Below are 15987 nucleotides of genomic sequence, written 5' to 3'. Positions count from 1 at the left end.
AAACAGGCTGGATAGATGGAAAGAAATGGACAGAGGTGAGGACAGGACTTTCAAGAATTACCTCCACTTGTAGCCCAAGGAAGAATAAAGGAGACACTACAATGCCCAACTGAAGCTCAAGGCAGCTCTGAGTAGGGGGAATGGACAGTCCTGTTACAACAGAACACAGAGGAACAGTGGAACTTCAAGCAGGAAATTTAGGGCAGGCCAGGGCCAAAGAATTCAGCTCCAACATCTAAATCCAAGGTAGGTTCCTACTAAAAGTTTGTTAGGGGGATTAAAAAATATATATCCCATAGGCCAGACACAGTGGTAGCCCAGTGGATCCACTCCAATACCCAAAAGCTTACTTGATAGCTCCTCTAGGGGCCCTCAAATAAACTTCAAACTCTATATATCAGAAACAAAACCTCGTGATTGGTTCCTGAAAACCAGGTCTTTCACCTTTTAGTGCTCCCTAATTCAGCAAATGGCATGCCCATTCTTCTTGTTTTTTAGCTCAGAAAGCTAGGTCTCATCCTGCTCCTCTTTTCCCCACCCTCCACATCCAATTCTTCTCAAATCTGACCATTTCTCTCCATCTCCACCACGATACTAGTTCAAGCCTCTATCACTGTGTGGATTTAGAAGTAGCCTCCTAAGGAATATCCCTTGAACCACTTTTGTTTGCCGTAGACCAATTCCAGCATGTCATGATTTCAAGAGTTTCATCAAAAGGTTGATGAAACTTGGGGACTCAACAGGGTTGAGTCACACATGTAGTCACCTGCATCTGGGAATGGCTAAAGGCATTTCCCTAAACCTGAATAGGATACATTAAATTGATTGTGGCTGCCAGACAGCTAAAAGGCATCTTAATCTACATGTTATTGCCTCCTACTGGCCAAACACCTATACAGCCGTAGGCTAATTCCCCCATTCTGACAATGGACTCTGTACCAAACCCTGACCCTTTGAAGTGTATATCTCTGCCTTGCCTCAGGACAAGTTGTGTTAATAAAAAGCATGGGGTCCTGGGGACAAGGAGAGAACCTAAGACCTTAGACCAGTGATGGCGAACCTTTTGAGCTCGGTGTGACATCATTTTGAAAAACCCTAACTTAACTCTGGTGCCGTGTCACATATAGAAATTTTTTGATATTTGCAACCATAGTAAAACAAAGATTTATATTTTTGTTATTTATTTTATATATTTAAATTCCATTTAACAAAGAAAAATCAACCAAAAAAATGAGTTCGTGTGTCACCTCTGACACACGTGTCATAGGTTCGCCATCACTGCCTTAGACTTAAGATCTTAGAACTTAGCTCCTTTAGCTAAGCTCCTCTGACCCCCAATGCCTTTCAAAGTTATATTTCATCTCCAGACTCTTTATTAGTCCCCGGATTCCTATGTCATCTACGCACGCCCTTCTCCAGATTCCTGAACCTTTCTTGATGCTGGGACAAGAACCCCAGCATTGGTTCCCTATGATCCGTTCTCTACCTACAGCCAGATTGGGCATCTTTCCAAAATGCAAATCTGATGATGTCATACCACTGGTCAAAATCCTTCGAAGACTTCTCACTGCTTTGGGAACAAAGGAGGGAACTCCTTAACACAGTCCACAAAGCCTAGAACACTCTGGCTCCTGCCCACCTCTCTAGCCTCTTCCAGCTCCACACTGTCCAGCAGCAATCTGTTCTGGCCTTTCGATTTTTCTTTCAAGCCCTTTGCACTAACTAAATCCCATCTTGCCAAAGGGCCTTTTCATCTAGGAATTCTAATTCATCCTTTCAGACTTTAGTTCAAACTTCTCCCCAGGAAAGCCTTTCCTGACCTCCCTGGCCAGGGTTCTTCTTATGCTGGGATCTCCCCCACAGAGCTCTTCTCACGGTTACAATTTTACATTAATTCACACAAACTGTTTTTATTACTATTAGTATTCTCCCTAGATTCTCTAAGTTCCATGAGTACAAGGTAAGGGTCTATTTTTTTTTCTTGCCACTGGACCTCAACTTCGAAGAAAATAGCAAACAATCCAAGCATTGTTGAAAGCTAAATGAATGAATGGCACAGAGGTGGGAGCCAAAAAGATTCGGGGACCCTCTCTGTCTGTCTTTCTGTTTCTGGTCTCCTTTATGTGTGACCAGGAATAACTGTACATTTTATCACAAAGTGTTCCCCTAGCCCAGCAACTCCTTGGGGAATGTCCTAAGATTTGACTGGTGCAGGGTGAGGTCCCTGGTTATAATTCCATCAAAAGACAAGATTTAGGGCACCATCAATCCAGAATCTTTAGATCTCGTTGATGAAATAAGGATTTTTTTTCCATTAATGTAAGAGCAATTTTAATGGCAGGTCAGTTTTTAAATGTGTCGAATATAAAAATTGTAAAATCTTGGACAATGGGAAAATAATCTCATAATAACGTTTATTACTGTAGGCTAGAATTGAAAGAGAAAAGATATTTTAAAAGACCTTTTAATAATATAATCTAGAAGAATCATTGTTAGAAAAAGAATCTTTAATCAAATGTAATATCTACATGTATTTCCTGATGGAGAAGAAACCCTCTTTCAAAGGTTTCCACATTAGCAACTGATAAAAGATAGAACAAGTGCAGAATCATATGTTCTGGTTGCTTTAATTCACTCTAATCACGTGTTTCAGACCAAGACGCTCTATTTTTCTATCAAAGTTCTCATATTTAATATATTATTTTCAAATAATCCACAATAAATATTTATAATGTACTTTCATACTACTTTGGTTCTAAAGCCAATGTTTGTTGAATGAAATCTGCTCTTACATATTTTTGGAAATTTCAGAAGATTTTCTTTTAAAACACTAAACCAATTGAAAATTAAATAAACATGCTTTTATATGCAAAACACATACATACAAATACTCATGTCCTCACAGTTTTAATATTTCATTAATAAGACTAACATAACTCATTCATTGAGTGCTTCTGTGTGCCAGCCCTATGGTGAGTACTTCATAAATATTATCTCCTACCACCCACTACAACTTTGTGAAGCAGATTATATATTTCTATTCCCATTTATCATGCTTTTTATAATTCTGATAAACTACTGAAGCTTAGAAGCGTTAAACAAATTGCTCAAGGTCGTATCCATTAAGAGTAATAACCTTGGTTAAATAAAACATTAGTCTGAAATGGAACAATTAATACATGAACAAACTAAATTGTTCATTGTTGATTGATTTTAGAAGAGTTGCTGAGGGTTTGGCTTCCCCATGCCCACATATTCAAGGTGACCTAAACTACTGGCAGAAGGAAATAACTACAGAACAAACAAGATGCTGATTAGTACATCATCCTTTCCATCCCAAATAAAGAGTTCTATTTCTCTCACTCATATAATTATAATTCAAAATAACCCTGTAGGAAATATCAATTAATAGTTTGCTGGGAATAAATGTTGACTTAGTCTCTGATTAATGTTCTGGAAATAATGAGTTGGTTCCAGTGGAATGGTCTTTCCTGGTTGCTGAGTTTCAAGAGGCGCAATCTAAAGTTCAACGTAAAATAGACATAATCATCAGGAAATTGGGTGATGGACACCACTCTGAATGATCATTGTCATCCTGTTTGTGTTTCTATGTCTCACTGGAGTTTTAGTTTAATTCTTAAACAGTCTCATGTTTGGAAGCTTTGTCTTTCCTAATTTAACAAATAAGGGGCAAAATTTGCCAAATTTTACCATGGAGAAATCACATGATTTCAATATTCATCAGGGATCATCTTTATCCCTGCAGAACATGTGTGTCCTCATTCCACTCTACTTCTCTGTGCTAGCAAGACCCTTGACACAGTCAACATCATTCTTTTCTTTCTTTTCTCTAAGCGGCATACAGCATGTTGCCAAAAAATAATCTCTACTAAACTGACACACATGTCAAGTTAATGTCAGAGCTAGACTGGCAATGCACTAGAATTTCAGAATAGAATCTGCATTTCTTCACTCTCATCATTAGTTAAGCAATCATATTTCTGATTTTATAATTCTTTTTTGGGAGCTGTGATATATACTTCAGAATCCCCTGAGCACTCTTGGAATATTTATCTCTTGACCTAGAAAGGGGAAAGTATAATAGTTTCCTGCTGACTTAACTCCCCAAAAAAGAACTGTTTCATAAATTGAGTTATTTAACATCTCTATATCTACTTTTATTAAGAAAAATGTGACAAAATGAAAACACCAAGTTTTACCTTTGCCTAATACTTCTACAGATGTAACTCATTCTTAGCATGAGGTCATAGAGGGAGCTATGGACCAGGTGCCAGAGATGAATTCTAAATGTTGAGCACTCTGCCATTGGTCCTTTCAACTTCCTAAAGAACTCATAGACACGCTCCCTCCACAGCTGAGTTTATTCACCTCTGAAATGAGTTCATAGTAAAAAGCCTACACCAACTCATTTACAATAACTGCACAAATACTTATTGGCCCAAGTTTTCAAAAATCAAACAATAGACACTTAATTCAATAAAATATAAATGGTAATTGCCAGTATGGCACTGTGGTTTATTCTGTGAGATAGTAGAGTACTTTAACATTTTGTAGGAGAGTGTGATGGAAAATAAATGGGTAACTTAGCTAAGCTAGGCTCATTGAGTTAAATATATTGACTGTACTTTTAAAATGCTGTATTTAATATCTTACTTCCTAATTTTCAGAAAGATCCTCAAAAAGCTTCAGATTCCTTTATCTTCCAACATGTCTATATGGACACTTACCTATGGATAAAAGAAGTTTTCAGAGGAAGTAACAAAAAGCATTTAGTTGGGTCATTTTTTAATGATAACTACTAGAACTATATTTTGTCCAAATAACAGTCCATCTAACGTAAAATAAACCTAGGTAATAACAAGCTTTCCACACAGCCTACAGCAACGAGTTTATTCCACAAAGTTCAGTGGCGTGGTCCCATTCGTCATGCTCCACAGTAGTTAACAAGAGTGTACATAGTATGTTTATCACTGTATCACTAAAATGGTGTGTTTTTAAATTCATCATTTCAATGACTGACATGGTTTGCCATAACAAAGCACTGGGTTAAAATGCAGCAGTGAGCTTCCCTTCTGATTTAAAAGATGTATGCATCCCTGACAGTTTTGAGCATGCTTTTTATGGCTTTGTTTACCTTGTTCTACGATAATTCATTTTTCACAAATAAGCTGAAGAGTCTTGCAACAGATAGTTTTCCTTTGAGGTAACTTTAAAAGAGGTTTTCAGATGTATATATCTTTTCTTAAGTAGCAAATGGAAAATATCTCCTAAAATGTTGCTTTCTGACATCTGGTAGAAAGCCTTGCAAAGCAGGATCCTTCTATAAGCAAATGACAAACTCTGAGCATCATAATTTACACCTCTTTTAAACACACAATGTTCCACATGCTAGAGTTGAGTTGGTGGTTTCTTTTTTGTGTATTAGAAACACAATAAAGTGATTGCTTTTGAACATTGCTCTTGGACTAATGCATTTTATGCTAAAAAAAAAAAAAGTACAAATGCATAGTTTTCATTGTGAGGTAGCTATGCTTTTTAAAATGTTCTTACTAATTTCCTTTACTCAGTGTAGGGTTATGAAAAAACTCCAGAGTAGAAGGTAAGAGATTTCAGGTCTGGTCTGGACCTCAGCATTCGTTTTTAGGAAATGTTAATTTTTGAGAAAATATTAAAATTCTTTGTGTCTCTGTTTTCACAACAATAAAACTAGACCAGATAGTCTTCCAATCTTCCAGGCCGACAACTCTATGAGTCTAGAATTTCATAATCTAAAGGAGGCAATTTAATATAAGCATGATGGTTTGAGCCCAAAAGGGATATTAGTTAATTCTGGTACTAACTACCAACAGGAGTAGTGTTCAGAAAGCATAGCTGTGTCTGATAGTAAAAGGTATCTTTAGAATGCATCCTCTTATTAATTAAGTCTTATCTTTCTTCCTCACTTTTCCCAGGGCATTACATACAATGGCGATTGAATCTGCTTCCAATGACCTACCTTTTCTTTTAGGGAATTATCTTAAATATAATAAACTTACCTTTATCATTAAAGTAAAATGATACATGCATTTTTATTACATTTTTTATCTCCTACAAATCTATGAAAAGAAGAAAAAGAAGGTCTGTACCTAGCACATGATATGTAAGCTAAAATAGCTTATAAGCACATCCAGGAGTCGCATACATTTTTAATATTTATCCATAGGTATGCAGGTATGTATCTTATTCATGGGGAAACAGGCAAAGGATAACATAGAACCTACTTATGAATACACTAGAGGCCCGGTGCAGGAATTTATGCATGGGTGGGGTTCAACTGGCACACCCCAATAGGGGCCGATAGGGCCAGGCCACCGGAGCGAGGAGCTGCAGGCGGTTGGCGGGCTGGCCCTGCCCCTGATTGGGGTAGTGGGGGCTGATTGGGGGCTGGGCCAGCTGGGGGAAGGGGCCACAGGCGGTTGGCCGTCCCCACCCCCTGGTTGAACTATGAGTCGAGGGGACAATTTGTATATTAGCCTTTTATTATATAGGATAGTACCTCTGAGCAGGTCCAAGATGAAAATCCCTATACTACCATCCCAGAAAAAGCCATTATGCTTAGCTCACCACTACTATTTCTCCCTGCCTCTGAAATTTCATAATTGGTATATTTATAAATTATATTTATAAACATCTTTATAGCGCTGACAAAAATTTTTACTAGAATTACTAACAGCATCAAAAATCATAAGCAGCCCTGGCCAGGTAGCTCACTTGGTTACAGTGTCATCCTGATATGCCAAAGTTTCAAGCTCAATTCCCTCATCAGGGCACATACCAGAACCAACCAGTAAACACATAAATAAGTGGAACAACAAATCTCTCTCTCTCTCTCTCTCTCTCTCTCTCTCTCTCTCTCCTTCCTCTCTCTAAAATTTATTTTAAAAATCATAAGCAAAAATCACAAACACTGCCAATATTATGAGTACAAAATAAAACAAAAGAGTAATATCTTTAATATACATATTTCTGGACCAAACTAATATGAAATGAAGTTAGGACCCCTATAGATAAGTCATGAACAAACAAGCAGAGTACATCAACTGACTATTCAAAAATGAGAAAAACAAATTTAATAAAACTATTTTAAAAGTTCAAACTCATTAATAATAAAAAAATACAAATTGACACAGCAAGATAAAGAAATACCTTCTTTAACATGTCAAAGGAAAAAAGGGTTTATAAAGGGCTAATATGATGAGACTAGAGGCCCGATGCATGAAGATTCGTGCAAGAATGGGCCTTTCTTCCCCTGGCTGCTGGCACCGCCTTTGCTCCACCCGGAGCCGCCTTTCTGCCTTCCCACGCTGCCCAGAGTCCTGGAGCAGCTGGGGCTGTGCAGAATGCCTGCATCATCACCATGGCAATGACGCAAGCATCCCGCCCCGCCTCCGGCTGCTTGGTGCCTACTTATGCAAATTAACCCACCATCTTTGTATACTCACTCCTGATTAGCTGGTGGGTATCACAAAGGTATGGTCAATTTGCATCTTTCTCTTTTATTAGTGTAGATAGCTATACCATTAGAGGAAGAATTTATGTTCTAGAATTTACAAAATTCTAGAAAGCAATTTAGGAATATAATATATATTCAGAGCCTTAAAGAAGTTCCATACTGTTGAGTCCAGTAATTCCCCTTCCAGGAATGCACCAAAGGAAATAATCCAAAATGCATATGTATATGCAAAAACAAAGCAAAACTCTTTTTACTGCAAATATTATTTACACAGAATAAATGAGAGCCCTGGCTGGTATTGCTCAGTAGGTTGGGTATCGCCCCATGCATCTAAAAGTTGCAGGTTTGATTCGGGTCAGGGCACGTGCCCGGGTTGTGGGCTCTATCCCTGGTGGGAGACATGCCCGCTTCCTACCATGTGGGTAAGAAGTGACAATCACTAATGACACCCTGAAGTGAACACTGGCTACCAGACTTGGAATGGGTGGTTCCACGGAAGAAATTAAGGTCATAGTCAAGAGAAGAGCTCTGAACTTGAGAAACAAAAGGACATTCCTCAGCAAGCAAGAAATAAATGGCTTCTTGCATCCCAGAAGCTGCCTCTGCCCCAGAAAATTAAAGCTGCCTTATTTGTTAAACAAGTGTCCAAAACATGCAGTATGCTTTAGGACCACAAGTAAATATATATGCTATCACTTTCTTACCAAAAACCACTGCAGCTCTTTTTAAAGCATGGCTTTCTAAATATATATATACACTAGAGGCCCGATGCACAAAGATTTGTGCAAGAATAGGCCTTCCTTCCCCTGGCTGCCGGCACCGCCTTTGCTCTGGCCAGAGCGGCCTTTCCGCCTTCACTCCGGCCTGGAGCTGCCTTTTGCCTTCCCACGCTGCCCAGTGGCCCAGAGCAGCTGGGGCAGTGCAGAACGCCTGCGTTCCTCCCACCCCCCGGCTGCTCAGCATCTGCACGCATGCGCACTGCCCACAGGCCCGCCATCTTTGTCAGGTTTATTTGCATACTCACTCCTGATTGGCTGTGGGCATCATGAAGGGATGGTCAATTTACATATTTGTCTATTATTAGTATAAATTTACTTAGTCCAAGGTGAAACATACCAAGGAAACCCTACCTTTAAAAACACTTCATGAGCAACGGGCACTTCATATTTAAAATATTCTTACCCAACTTCCTTCCTCACTGTATCCCTGTGTGTTTGTTGCCTTTGTTTCTTCACCTGTGTACTCGAGTGCCCTGGCCATAAACTCCTCCCCTTCACCAATTTCTGCATAAAGAAAAAAAAAGTAAGAAAAATAAATTAAAAATCCAATCACAGCAAATTTTGTGAAGTTGTGCATTTACTGAAGATGTGGGATATTTTGGGGAGATACTGCACAACATTCCACCATCTCTCTAAACTCTTCCTTCTCTTTGTACCATTTTCTTTCATCTCCTCCCATTCTCCATTCAAACTAATTCAGTATGTCTCTGTATTAGTCAGGACAGATTAGGATGCGCTGTGGTACAAGACAACTCCCAAAACAGTGACTTAACATAAACATTTACATAGGAATGAGACCTACATTGATGGGCTTGGAGGGTACCTATGGAGATAATCTGAGCCTAAGCTTTACAGTTATATCTTTCATACCATGGATAGATACTCATATACTGAAAATATTATAATAGGCCAAGGAGGACCTTGCAGTTCCTTAAAAGGGGCAGTTAATTTTATTTTGGCATAATGGTTACTCAATTAGTATTTGCTTTAGAATCATGTGGGGACTTTAAAAATGCAGATGCCTGGGCCCCGTCAAAAGATATTTTACTTCAGTAGATTTGATGCGGGGTCCAAGACTCTAAATATTCAACAAGCTCCCGAAGTACTCCTGAAAATTATCCATGTTCAAAAACTGCCCCTCTAGTTCAGGGTTCAGCAAACATAGCCCTCAAGCCAAATCTGCTCCACCATCTGTGTTTGTTTGTTTGTTTTGCTTTTTAAGAACTTGAGTTGAGATATTTTTGAAATATAAAAATTGTTTACTTTTCCCACCCCATTTTTATAAATAAAGTTTAGTTAGGATGCAGACATGCCTATTCATTTATGTATTGTTATCACTGTTTTCATGCTATAATGGCACAGAGTCGAGTAATGGAGACAGAAACTGACCATATGGCCCACAAAGAGTAAAATATTTACTACCTGGTCCTTTATTTTAAAAATTTGTAGGCTCCTGCTCTCATCTGTTTCATGACTAATTTCCAGAGTCATGTTGTTATTTGTGATGGGAACTAAGTAAAGCAATGTAGATGATCACTACTGAAAACAACACGAACTGAATTCTTTGCAGATAGTCCTCATCTTCATGAGAAAGTGTATCTTTTATATACAGGGGTGGGGAAAAGTAGATTTACAGCTTTAATACAAATAACAATACAACAATTAATAAATAATAAACTGTTTCATGAACTCACAACTGTAAACCTACTTCTGCCCATTCCATATATATACAAATTACCAGCCAAATTAATTTTCCTGAGTTACACTGCTCCCTAGTGGTAGAAATGTTAAATCACAGATGCTTAATCAGATTAGATCAGTGGTTCTCAACCTTGCCTGCACATTAGAATCACCTGGGAATCTTTCTAAAATCCTGATTTCCGGGCCTCATCCTCCGAAAATTCTGTTTCTTTGTTACTAATGTTGTGGCCCCACACCATAACAAAGAAACAGAACTTCCGGAGGATGAGGCCCAGAAATCAGGATTTTAAAGATTCCCAGGTGATTCTAATGTGCAGCCAAGGTTGAGAACCACTGGATTAGATGGTCCCCATTCTTAATTACGTAATTCCTGAAATCAGTCCTACTCACAGACTTTAGGAATCAGAGTTCATTCGGTAGAACTGAAAAGCACTAAACAGCCTAGGGCCAAAGTTAATAATTTTAATGAGAATTAGAACTCCCTCCTTCTAGAAAAATTCCTTTCCTTTTGAAGACTATGTATTTCTCCATATAGCATTACCAATTAGATAATGCTCATTTATCCCTAGGTGATACATTTTCTCAGAGATATTTTGGTCATTTGTGGTGCCATTCCTGTCTCTAAAATTGATTTTCTCCCTTAACTATTGATTAAAATCCTCTGAGGAGCTTTAAAAAAATAATGATGGCCAGATCTCCACCCCTGGAAAATCTGATCCAATTGGTCCAAGGATAGGTTTAAGCAGCAGTATTTTTTTAAGTTATTCAAGTGATTGTAATGTGTAGCCAAGGTTATGAATCATTGTTCTACAGCAGTGTCTCTCAAATTGTAAGGTATATTCAAATGACCTGGGGATCTTTTAAATCTGCACTTTGTAATTCAGTGGGCCCATGATGGCACCTGAGTATCTGATTCCTAATCAACTTTAAGGTGATGCCGATGCTGCTATCTGTGGACCAAATTTTGAGTAGCAAGGAATTAGATCATTCCAAATGTTTTTATGCAATTTCAGTGGTTCTGATGTCTTAAATTACATAACTACCACCTGGGAGTTAACTAAACACACAAATTTGCAAGCTCCAGTCTCAGAAATTAAAATTCAGCGGATCCCAATTTTTAAGAACTGTCCCAAGTGATTCTGAGATTCATAGTCTGAGAACCACACATACACTAACCTATGCAAATAAAATTTATTTTACAAACCCCTTTTTTTAGAAGGAGGCTGCATTATTTATTAATTTTACAAGCTATCGTGACCAAATGTAAGGAAATTTTTTCTTTGTTCCAGCTGTGAGAAGAAATTACCCCCAAAGTCAGTGGCCTAAACCAACAATTTTATTATGTCTCATGATTTTGTGCATCAGAAATTTGGATAGGGGTTGGCTGGGTGACTCTTCTGCTCTCCCTGTAGTGTCAACTGACAAGAGCTAGTGAATAGGCTGGTGTGAAGAGTCCAAGATAGCTTCCCTCCATGTGCCTTGGCTGGAAGGCTGGGCTCAACTGGGACTATAGCCTAGAATACCTATACATAACCTCTCCAGGCTGGCAGCCTCCATTGAGGTTGTAGGTTGTAGGGCTCCTTGCATGGCAGCTCAAGGCTCCCAAAGAGAGTTCTTCAAGACACAGGAGGTGGAAGCTTGGGCTCAGAAACTGGCACAGTGTCATTTCTGCCATAGTCTACTGGTCAAAGCAGTCACAGAGCCCAAATTCAAAGGAGGACGTCATAAACAGGCTGGAGTCATGGTGTGCAACCCCTTGAAGAACCCCAAGGGCACTTGCATAGGGCCATGACCTCAAAAAGGCCCTGAACTCAAAAGGGCCCCATGTGTTGTTTAAAGCTCTATTGCTGCCACCTTTAAACTCTTTATAATTTTTGAACAAAGGGCCCTACATTTCATTTTCACTGGGTCCCACAAATTATATAGCCTGTCCTCAACATAAACCTCACCTTTCAAGGAGAGATGTGTTAAACAGTCATACACTGCCTGCCAGAGACTTGGTGACTTCATTCCTCACCATAGTTGTGTATTCAAAGTTATCCTTTCAAAATACAGACTGGGGTATGCGAGTTAAATTCAGCATAAGAAGGAAAATGAATTATGAGGTTGCAAAACAGAAAATCAATACTTATGACATTGCCAAAACCGGTTTGGCTCAGTGGATAGAGCGTCGGCCTGCAGACTGAAAGGTCCCAGGTTCGATTCCGGTCAAGGGCATGTACCTGGGTTGCGGGCACATCCCCAGTAGGAGATGTGCGGGAGGCAGCTGATCGATGTTTCTCTCTCATCGATGTTTCTAACTCTCTATCTCTCTCCCTTCCTCTCTGTAAAAAACCAATAAAATATATTTAAAAAAAAAAGAAAATTCTATAACATTTTAGGATTAAGAATTATTTGGAAACCCAACAGACTATTATACTGAGTATGGGCTAGAGCCAGTGATGGAGAACCTATGACACGCGTGTCAGAGGTGACACGCGAACTCAATTTTTGGTTGATTTTTCTTTGTTAAATGGCATTTAAATATATAAAATAAATATCAAAAATATAAGTCTTTGTTTTACTATGGTTGCAAATATCAAAAAATTTCTATATGTGACACGGCACCAGAGTTAAGTTAGGGTTTTTCAAAATGCTGACATGCCGAGCTCTAAAGGTTCGCCATCACTGGGCTAGACCGTGGTTGGCAAACTGCGGCTCGCAAGCCACATGCGGCTCTTTGGCCCCTTGAGTGTGGCTCTTCCTAAGCCTTAGGAGTACCCTAATTAAGTTAATAACAATGTACCTACCTATATAGTTTAAGTTTAAAAAATTTGGCTCTCAAAAGAAATTTCAATCATTGTATTGTTGATATTTGGCTCTGTTGACTAATGAGTTTGCCAACCACTGGGCTAGCAGCCTGTATCTGATCACCTTTGGGCTCACTCACACAGTTAGGTTACTTAGGCATTAATCAATAGTTATCCAAAGTCAGCATGCATGTTGAATTTATACATATTGTCCTTGAGAGAAAGATAGCCAGTAATTACTATATAGGGAAAGTATCCATGAGCTCAGCAAACCTGGATTTGTGTTTGAGGGTATCTGCAAAGCTATTTAAACATTATTAAGGAAGGCAGTGACAACTCATGCTTTTTGACACCTGTTTGGGTCATCAGTCATTTGCACAACATTATGTTTTCAGCAAGAGCTCAATAAGGGTTGCAAGTGAGGAAACTAAGTAACAAATGGCATAGCAACGACCAAAAAACCAAGATTGATAGAATGCAAATACAATTAATGAAGAACAGGGTCAGGAAAACAGTTTAAGTACAGTGTTTTGCACATAGTAGATGAGGATTGTTGAAATAAAATGTTGATGTGGTGAACTCTTGAAAGATAGGATTATCCAGAATAAGTTACTTAGAGAAAGAAGCTCGACTTTGAAAACAGTGAGGGTTGGCAGAGAGTACTGAAAGGAAATAGAAACCATGCTGGTTTGAGGACGAGAAGAAAATCAGCCTGACTAGGATGGAGGTGGGTACAGGGATGTTGCCAGATAGATGAGAGGTGGGAAAAGGAGAGATTCATTGCTTGGGGGCACCCAGTCCCAGGCTGCAGAGTCTGAATTTACTCCACAAACTATGGGGAGTTAGTATAGTTTTTTTGTTATTAGCTTGCAGTTGGCTTATTTATACAAACATCATAATGGAAGTCTTCCGCTGAGGCACATTCCAAAAGAGGTACAAGACTAAGATACAGAATTTTCAAAGGAGGTGGCCAGAAACCTAGTGGAATGATCCACATTGAGTGTACAAAACTTGGAAGTCAGAGACCTGAAAGGACTTGATAAAAGAGAGAATTCTTGAGATACCATGATGGTGGGAATGTTTCCCTTTATCCCAGGAAACTACCAGAAGAACCTAATATATTTCTCCTGGACTTTGAAGAACATAATGGCCTGGTCTCTGATTCTTTCCTGAAGAAACTCTTAAAGGGTAAGAGACAGAATGACTAGCTACTCTGATGGAGGGAGTTAGAATTGGCCTGCATCTCCAGAGTTCTTTGGGGCAAAGATTGTGTTTCCTATTTTGGTAGATGTCATGATGACTGAAAGACTTGTTCCTCCAGCCACTGGAAGTGATAACAGCAGACAGCCCTCAATGGTCATTCTCCACATGGATTGTTTTGGCTGAAAAGAACTAATACCTGGCTGGTATAGGGGTATAAGGTCGCATTCCCCGCCCCCCGTACCCCAATTTAAGACAACTCTACAGGGCAATCTCATCTCTGAACTCCCAGATTGGTGAGGTCTCCATTAAGACTGCAGCAAAGCTCAACTAGTCCCACTGCCCAATTTTGCTTCTTTCCCTTCTTTTCCATAGGTGTTGACCCCAAAAGCACTCCCTAACAAACATGTTGCATGGTTATGTCCATCTCAGAGTCTGCTTCCCAGGAAACCTTGTGCCGAACCAGCACGGCCATGGCATACTCAGCCCCACGTTGGGCACCATATGTGCCGAGCCAGCTCAGCCAGGTTCGGTGAGCCTGAGAGGGGGCGGTGAAGGATTGAGAAAAGACAGACAAGAGAAAAAAGCTGGGTCTGGGAGGGACGCTGTCCTCTCTGATGGAGAGCTAGCAACAGCGCCCCAGACTACAAGCCGTGTCTTTATTTTATAGCCAGATTCCACAAGGCAAAGTAAGGGCATGGTCAAGATGTTTACAACATTCTTGTGGGTTTCGAATCTACACAATTACATGCACCTGAACTCTATCAAGCCCACATCACTCAGCCATGTGGGACCGCAGGTTTGGACCATAGGGTCAAGCTTACAACTATAGCTTTTAGCTATAATTGTGCTGGGAGGGCTCTGCCCTCCAAGCTGGGACTTGCATGTGGCTTTGCCATGAGAGGACTGTGCCCACTCATTAGGCTGAGGCTTGAACCTGTCCAAACACTGTAGCCGCTCTCCACAAAACCTGACCGGTAACACCTGTGGCTCAGATGTGGGACCCCGGGGAAATGAACCAGGTTGGGTGATCTTGGATTTTCCAAGGGATACCCTGGAGGGATGAACAAACATCAGTAGAGAGGATGCTTAAAATATCAACGGTGCCTGGCGGTGTGGCTCAATGGTTGAGTGTCGACCTATGAACCTGGAGGTCATGTTTGGATTCCCCGACTGGGCACATGCTCAGGTTTCAGCCTCAACCCCTGGTGGGTGGTGTGCACGAGGCAGCCAATCGGTGATTCTCATCATTGATGTTTCTATCTCTATCTCCCTCTCCCTTCCTCTCTGAAATCAATAATGATATATTATTTGTCTGGGTCAAGAGAATTGAAGATTAAAGATATCCAGTTATGAGGGGGAGAGAGATCCTTGAAGAACTCACACAACCATCTAAATTTTAGATTCTAAAAGGGCCAGCTTTAAAAAAACTGCCCAGAGTCCAGTGCACAGCAGTGTCAATCAAATCGGAGCCTTTCCTGGCCTCTCCTTGGTCCTCTCTCCCAGGGCTCCAAACCCAGAGAAGTTGCAAGGAGTTAGAAGGCGGAGGGGCAAGAACACAAGATAGAGTAAGAGAGAAGATGCCAATGCTGCCCTTTCTCTGAATGTAAAGTCTAAAACAGTCCCCTGCCTCTTTCCCCCCCTCTTTATAGCACTTAAACCTCTCCCTTCCCCGCTATAGTATAATACTCTATCTCCCCGCCCCCTTTATTTGGTGAGGGGCTCCACAGTTTCCCTGATGTGCAGTCTCCCTGATGTGCAGTCTCCATCCAGTGTCAGTTGTTGCAAAAAGTCCAAAAAACACAACAAACACCTCACCTCGTCTAAGGACTGTTCCTGGTGGTCTCGCGCTGTGAAACCTAAACGCTTTTTTCTTTACTGGTACTATGCCTTTCTGGTCAAATCAACTGCTTGCATCCTGAGAGGCACGCAGTGAGAGGCACGCAGCCGGCGCTCCATAAAGTCCCCAGGTTTCCCAGCTGCCTTCCGAGAGGAGCGCTGGGTC

Source organism: Myotis lucifugus, unplaced genomic scaffold (assembly GCF_000147115.1).
Source record: "Myotis lucifugus unplaced genomic scaffold, Myoluc2.0 scaffold_8, whole genome shotgun sequence".
Taxonomy (NCBI): Eukaryota; Metazoa; Chordata; class Mammalia; order Chiroptera; family Vespertilionidae; genus Myotis; species Myotis lucifugus.
This window is presented reverse-complemented; position numbering follows the sequence as displayed.